Source organism: Bactrocera dorsalis, chromosome 3, assembly GCF_023373825.1.
Source record: "Bactrocera dorsalis isolate Fly_Bdor chromosome 3, ASM2337382v1, whole genome shotgun sequence".
Taxonomy (NCBI): domain Eukaryota; kingdom Metazoa; phylum Arthropoda; class Insecta; order Diptera; family Tephritidae; genus Bactrocera; species Bactrocera dorsalis.
This window is the reverse complement of record NC_064305.1, coordinates 7479400-7487401: the sequence shown is the minus strand read 5'-3', so window position 1 is coordinate 7487401 and position 8002 is coordinate 7479400.

Sequence of the window (8002 nt, the reverse complement as noted above, 5' to 3'; positions counted from 1 at the left end):
ACCCAGCATTTATTACTGGATAAGCCGCTCGGCCAAGCGACAACACTTCGCTCTATGGCCTCCTAAAAAGTTCCAAGGAGATCCGACGATTCGAGCAAAATTTGTTCACCAAAGATTCAAGAGCTGTCATTTCTTCCGGAAAAAACAACGGTTTGATCTGGTTTTTAGATCCGGTGAAATCATAGGTCTATATTTCTTCAACAATGAGAACGTAACCGTCAATGACAACCGTCAATGACGACCGTCATCGCGCCATAACAACCGACTATTTGTTGCCTGAAATTGAAGCTCGTGATCTCGGCGACATTTGGTTTCAACAAGTCGACGCCACTTCCCACATATCGCATCAATCAATGGTTTTATTGAGAGCACACTTCGATGAGCAGATAATTTCATGTTTTGAGGCGGTCGATAGGCCACGAAGATCGTGTGATGGCACACTGTTAGACTTTTTTCTGTGGGGGGTTAAGTCTAAAGTCTCTGCAGATAATCTCGATTCAGGTCTTGGAGCAAATCATCACCTGTTTCAATAATTTTTTCTGATTCACTTAAGAAATACGACAAAACACTTCCACTACTTTGCACCTAACTGCAGGCTTTAAGTATATGTACATGAGACTCTGCACTTAGCAGCCAGCACAAGTTCGCGTCTTTAGCGGCCAAACTGACTGTGAGAAAAGAAGCTGTCTGTGTGCCTTTTAGCGTGCGCGAAGGGCGCTCGACGTAAAAGGGAAATTCGTGAAATACTTGTTTATGTTGAGGGAATATTACTTTAAGCTTGTTGTTTGTTAGTTTAAGCCGCCTAAGCTTGGCCAATTTTAAGCATAAATATTTCATAAATTAACCATAGCCAATGGAAAAGGCTAATTTGTTTAATTTTGTTTTTATTTTCCGTTTTTATTTCTAACTTTTTTTCTTTACACATTTTGTTTTATTAATTCGTAGAGTTAATAATTTGCCGTTGGTGTGGCGGAAAGTAAACAAAACTTCGTGTTTCTTCTCTCTGTATGTGTGTGTGTGTAAACATTTGTTGCCCACGCCATAATGTGATGCCACTTGAACGCTGCCACATAGTACATATAAATGCCTAGAAGCCGATGTTTGTAAATGTTTACGTATGCAAAATAGCCGTGGAAGCTGGCGCCTAGGCCTAAAACAACAAATCAAAGCAATTTTCGCCAACATTCTTTTAACCTTTGTTCTGTTTGCCGAAGGAGTGAGTTCGTTCGTTTTATTTTGGGTGTGGGCGCATGCCAAGCATGAATGGAAATTTTCCAACCAAAAATACACACACATAGTCCATGTATACCTATGTATATGCAAGTGTGTGTTGAAAATTGCATTGCATCCCAACTATTCGCAAAGACGCAAATAGTTTTGTGTTCGCCCGAAAATGCCGAAATTATTGAAAAGAAAAAAAAAATTAAAAATGTGTGCGCATTGATTGGAAGAAGAGCAAAATTTCCGGCATTTCATATTTTGACTTTGACTTTGACTCACAATACACCACGCTTACCATACAAATCAAACATTTCTGACATGTGTTGCTGTTATTGCTGTTATTCGTTAGTGTCTTGAAATATGAGTTGGGTAAGGTTCGTTATTTTTCGTTTTTTTCTTTTATTAATTTCTGACAAGTCACAGTATGGACAGCGCTTTCTGGGAGTAGATATGGATCTGTCACATTTACACAAACGCACACACACATATACATAAATACATATGTACATGCAGGCAGGCAAACTTGCACGCTGCCTTCAACAGTTTCGCCGTGAGTCATGCTCCTCTTTAAGGTACAAATGGCATTATGTGAATTTTTGAATTGGCTCCCTGCGGCGCCGAAATCACCGTAAGGACATACATTATATATATGAATAAGTGAATAAAGTGTATTTCAACGGTGTTTTGTCAGCGGCATTTAATTACGTCAGGTTATTAAATATGTACCGATGACACAGGGGCTGATATATTGCTTTGTTAGTTCTGCATGTGTTTGCATGTACATATGTATGTATGTAATACAGGTATGCGTGGCGTTATGTATATATGTTAATAAATATATATGTACATATAAATGTTTGAAAGTACACGTGTACGGCGTCTGCATTAGGATGTGCGCTTCATCAGTTTATATAGCAGCTATACGTTAAAATGGTTCGATCTGCACAATATTTTGGGGGATTGTAGCTTTGCTTTGGGAAAAATCGTTTACTAAATTTCGTGAAGATATCTTGTCAAATAGAAAAGTTTTCCATACAAGGATTTGATTTTGATAGATCAGTTTGTATGGTAGCTATATGCTATAGTGGTCCGATTTGAAGAAATTTTTCGGAGATTATATCGTTGCCTTGGATAATAATCCATGCCAAATTTCGTGAATATCTATTGTCAATTAAAAAAGTTTTCCATACAAGTATTCGAGTTTGTCTGATCAATTTGTATGCCAGCTATGTACATAATATAGTGTCTGGTTTTAGTTTCCGACAAATGAGCAGCTACTTAAGAAAAAATGTCGTATGCAAAGTTTCAGGTCAATATCTCTAAAACTGATCGACTGTAGGGTCGCCGACGTTTCCTTATGGCCGTTACAAATTTCATGACAAACTTCATATGTATATGTACTCTATTCAGGATATACAAATTACTTCAAGAAAAAACGCCGTAAAATTATAGTTAATTCTAAGTTTTATTTTATATTCATCTTCGAATTTGCATAAACCTTGAAAAGTTATGTGGTATCTTAATTTATTTCATCTTTCTGCGAAATTATTCAAATGCACTGAATTTATAAAGTCGTTAAGTGTTCACACCCACTAATTTGCACTCAAATTAGTGGTATTTGTATATTAATATTGATAAATTCTTGTTTAATAATGATTTCAATAGAATTCACCGCAATATTTCATAAGTAAATAAGCCACGAAGGTACTTCACGCTATTTCAACAAAATTTAAGTATTTTTTTATGATTCAGAGCCCACAAAGATGCTACAATAGACTATAACCCTCTTTATTAATTAATATTTTACTAATAAAAACAGTTTATTATATTTCGGAATAATAAAAGGTATATATTTTTCATTTGTTTCCTTATATGATTAATTCCATAAACAGGCAAACTAGAACAGTTAGACAATTGATAAAGATTTTAGTCAGAAGTATAAGAAATTCTGTAAAAAAAGCTCAATTACAGAATATTCACCGTAAATGAATGAAAATTTTAAACAATTTTAAAGTTTTGCCTACAGTTAGGCGCCTTATAAGCCTTAAGGGGGGTTTCAAGCCTTCACAAAAAACGATTTTTTATTATCTTATTTAATTTTATAACATCTCTCGCATATGGAGTATGAATAATAATAATATTAGCATCCAAAAATGCTCGTAATTCGACCCTCTAGGCTAAAATATCACCGTATTGCCAAGTTTAGCAAAGATTTGAAGCAAAAAGGATATTAATGATGATGTGTAATACAAAAACATGAAAATTTAATGAAAGAAATATTAAAAACAAAGCATTTTTGAACAGTTTCATTTTTAGTAAGCTTTCTTTCTTAAATCTATAACAAAAACAGTTTACTTGCGTCCAACAATAAATTTTAGAGCTAATGTTAGCAAAGTCATCAACCAATTTTGGCCCCAATGGAGGTTAGAAATTTTTTTGTATATTCAGTTTAATTTTTAGTAAGCTTTCTTTCTTGCGTCCAACAATAAATTTTAGAGCTAATGTTAGCAAAGTCATCAACCAATTTTGGCCCCAATGGAGGTTAGAAATTTTTTTTTAATTTTTAGTAAACTCGCTTTCTTAAATCTATATCAAAAACAGATTACTTGCGTCCAACAATAAATTTTAGAGCAAATGTTAGCCAAGTCATCAACCAATTTTGGTCGTAATAGAGGCTTAAAAATATTTTTGTATAAGAAACCAAAAAAAATTTATTTTGTAATTAATAAACTAAACGTAAAAAACATTGAATAAATCAGTTGTAAAAAACAGAGAATTATTAAAAGCTCATAAAAAATGTTGCCCACTTTTAAGCGCATTAAATCGTGGACACACACATATTAAATACGGCAGCAACAGAGTAACAAACTTTAGCGCTATTCTATAGTATTTTCTACAATAATTTTAAAACCATTTTCTTGAAATAAAAATTAAATCTTTTTTACTACATTTTTTTTTAAATAAAAATTTTAATTTTTTCATAATCATTTTTTCCAATAAAAAATAATTTGTGATAACATTATTTGACAATGATAAAAAAATAATAACCTTATTTTATAAATAAAATATTTTTAACAAGAAATTGAAAATATTTAATAAACGTTTTTGTAAAAAAATACCTTGTCTTAATATTTTTTTATAAAAATAATTTTTTAATACAAACTTTTTTTAACATTTTTTCTTCAATAATAAAAAATATAAATTAATATTTTATACAAAAACAAAATAATTTGTTAACAGGAAATATTTTTAATAAATGTTTTTGGATTATATTATATAGTCTTTTCTACATTACTTTTAATAGTTTTTCTTCAAATAAATATTAAAATTTTTTATAAAATTTTTTTTTTAAATAATATTATTTTAAAAACATTTTTTCAAATAAAAAATAATTTGTAATAGCATTATTTTATAGTAACAAAAACTGTAATAACATTACTTTATAAAAACAAATAATTTTTAACAAGAAATATTGTTAATAAAAATAAAAATGTCTTAATAGTTTATATAATAAAAATTATAATTTTTTGTATAAAAATAAAAGTTTTATTGCCATTTTTCTCAATAAAAAATTTTCAAAAAATTTTTTTATAAAAAAAACAATTTTAACAAGAAATATTTTAGTATTTTTTGGAAAAAGAATTACAACTTTAACAAAAATATTTTAATACTCTTTTTATAAAAATAATAATTTTTCAATAACATTTTATCTATATACAAATTTTTTATTAAATTTTTTTTTAATAACATTATTTAATAAAAAATAATAATAATTTTTATCATATTTTTTGCTAGAAAATTTACAACTTAATTGAAAATAATTTTTTTTTTATTAATTTTTTTTTGAATAAAACAATTTAAAAACATTATTTTATAAAAACAAAATAATTTTTAAAAAGAATTATTTTTGATAATTTTTTTTTGCAAAACTTTCTTTATATATTTTTTATAAAAATTATAATTTTTCAATAACATTTTTTTTTTAACTTTCTTTTTCTATAAAAAAATATTTTTCTAAAATTATTTTATAATAAAAAAATTCCAACAACAAATTTAAGTTTAACCTAACATCCGTGTTTCATGAATTAGACATGTAAATTTCCCGTTTTATTAATACATTCATACATACCGCCCTAATATGCATACCTGTCTGCAAAGGCAGGAATAAATATAAATTTGTATTTTCCAGCCATGCACGTACATAAGTACATATGTACATACTACATGCTATTTTATATACAAACATACATACATTTTCAGTTATTGGAAAATATTAATAATTGTTAACTTTGTGAGCAACTACAATATGTATTTGTTGTTAATAGCTGTACATTCACTTGCATGTGCATATATGTACACGTGCACATAAGTACTGTAATCGATACCAAATGTTACGAATAATGACCGATATGAGCAGGCTCGTGCCTGTTGTTGGCCAATGATATTACTTTTTCAATAGCAATCCGATTGCTTTTTACTGCACATACAGACGAGCACATGTATGGGTATGTACATGCATGCATGTATTTATGGGAAAACATACACGCTCGCGTCTTTGTTAAAAAAAACCAGTTCAATGCTCATTTTTAATTCATATTTCCAGCTCAATGGTTTAACGTCTTCTCTTTTTTACCGTTAAATTTAATATTTTAAATTAACGGAAGACTAATTTACCATTTTTTATGCAATTAATAGTCAATTTGCTACATATTTTCACACGAGCTGCTTTTGGCGGATGTTTTGTAGGAATATTTTTTAGCGGTATATGCATATGCTTGTATGTATTTATGTACGATATATGTACATATATGTATATATGTATATTGTGAGTAAGTATGGCATATCTAATAAGTAATTTAACATTAAAATTTTTCTAATTGCTTTTCACATTTCTCACTTAATAAATTACCGTTATTTTTTTAAATAGCAATCGAACGAATCCCAAATCCGCATAACAATTATTTTCTTCTAATTATTTGCAATTGAAATTTTGAATTTTGAATTTTACAAATGATGTTTGTAAGATCCAAAAGCAAACTTCGGACCCCATAAAATATGCAACCGGCATCATGAGCTGAGTCAATTTAGCCATGCCATCTGTCTGTCCGACCGCCTTTCTAAATATGCGAACTAGTTCCTCAGTTTTTGAGATTTCGATTTGCCAACCGTCTTCTCTCGCCAAGAAGCTGCTGATTTGTCGGAACCATCGATATCGGTCAACCATTGCTTATGACTGTCATACAAACTGAATGTTCGGATTGAAGTGCTTGTATGGAAATCTCTTGTACATATTTTCCTCTGTTTCGGCCGGCGAGCACTGCTTCGAATACTCTTAGAGCTGGAGTGTTTTCACCCTAGCCAGCGTAGCTGTCTCGCTAAACTATGTATGTCAATGGCGGCGTATATCTCATACAGCTCATTGTTCCATCGACTGCGGTATACGCCGTTGTCAATGCGCAAAGGACCCTAAATCGTCCGCAGAACCTTTCTCTCGAAAACTTGTAACGCCAACTCACAAGATGTTGTCATCTTCCATGCCTCTGCACTACATAGCAGAACGAGGATGATTAGTGATTTAAAGAGTTTGGTCTTTGTTCATCGACAGAGGACTTTACTTCTCAACTGCCTACGCAGTCCAAAGTAGCACCTGTTGGCAAGTGTTATTCTGCGTTGGGTTTCCAGGCTGACTTTATTTTTGGTGTTAATTTTGGTTCCAAAATGGTTGAAATTATCTGCGACTTCGAAGTTATAGTCATAAGTCAACAGTGACGAGGGAGCCAAGTCTCGAATGCGACGACTGTTTGTTGGATGACAGCAGATATTTCGTCTTGCCCCGTTCACGACCAGATACAGTGGCGGACAAAAGTCTACATACACCCCCTGTTTTCTTCGATGTGAGAGTACAAAAACTTTTTAGAAAAATGTGTTGATACAGTTTTATTCTAATCTTCTTTCTAATAACAACAATCTTAAAAAATCCATTAATTAATATAATTATCCAGTCCAGCAGAACGGCGCGGTTGTTGAGGCCACTGATATCAATACAGGAGCCTTTGCACAATAGATATTGAGCATCAAATCTTAGTTTTTCCGGGTTTAAGTGCACTTGTAAAGAATTTTCCATCAGGGCAGTCAAGTTGGGTTTCACAGTTGCATCTTGTCACGACAGACGGATCTACGTAACCAGATTTTTACGCGGTCCCGGATTTTTATGCGAACAATGGTTGTCATTCGGCAGCATTTCTAAAAAAATGCGAGTGATTTTGAATATGAAACTACTTTCTCTGATAAAAAAAGACAAACAAATTTAGTCCAGCTTTCCTATTTTCATCTTTAGTTCTAGAAGAGACATGCTAGAGAGAAATGAGTGCATTCATAAAATAAATCTGTCAAATTCCTCTCAAATTACGCTAGAAAACATTATGAGTTAAGAAGTAATCGCGCTCCTAACCCGCTGTACTCAGCCGGTCCATATATCAAAGTCCCCCCTTTCCTTTCATTCTCATGCTGGCAGCTAACTTGTCAGTGCTGGAAAAAGTACAGGTGACAACTCACGCGCAACGACTTCATATCCGCACGCCCACCCACACCACGCCCAGCTGCTCGACATGCACACAAAAGCTTTTAATCCATTTGTTTATTTTTTAGATTGAAAGCAGACGAGATTTTCAGCTCAGCTCTTCTACTCAGCGTTAATCTCCGAAATGCGCTGGATGGCACTAAAAGTAAATAATTTCAATGCAAATGCTTTACAGTTGCTTTTATGCAAGTGTGTTTGTGT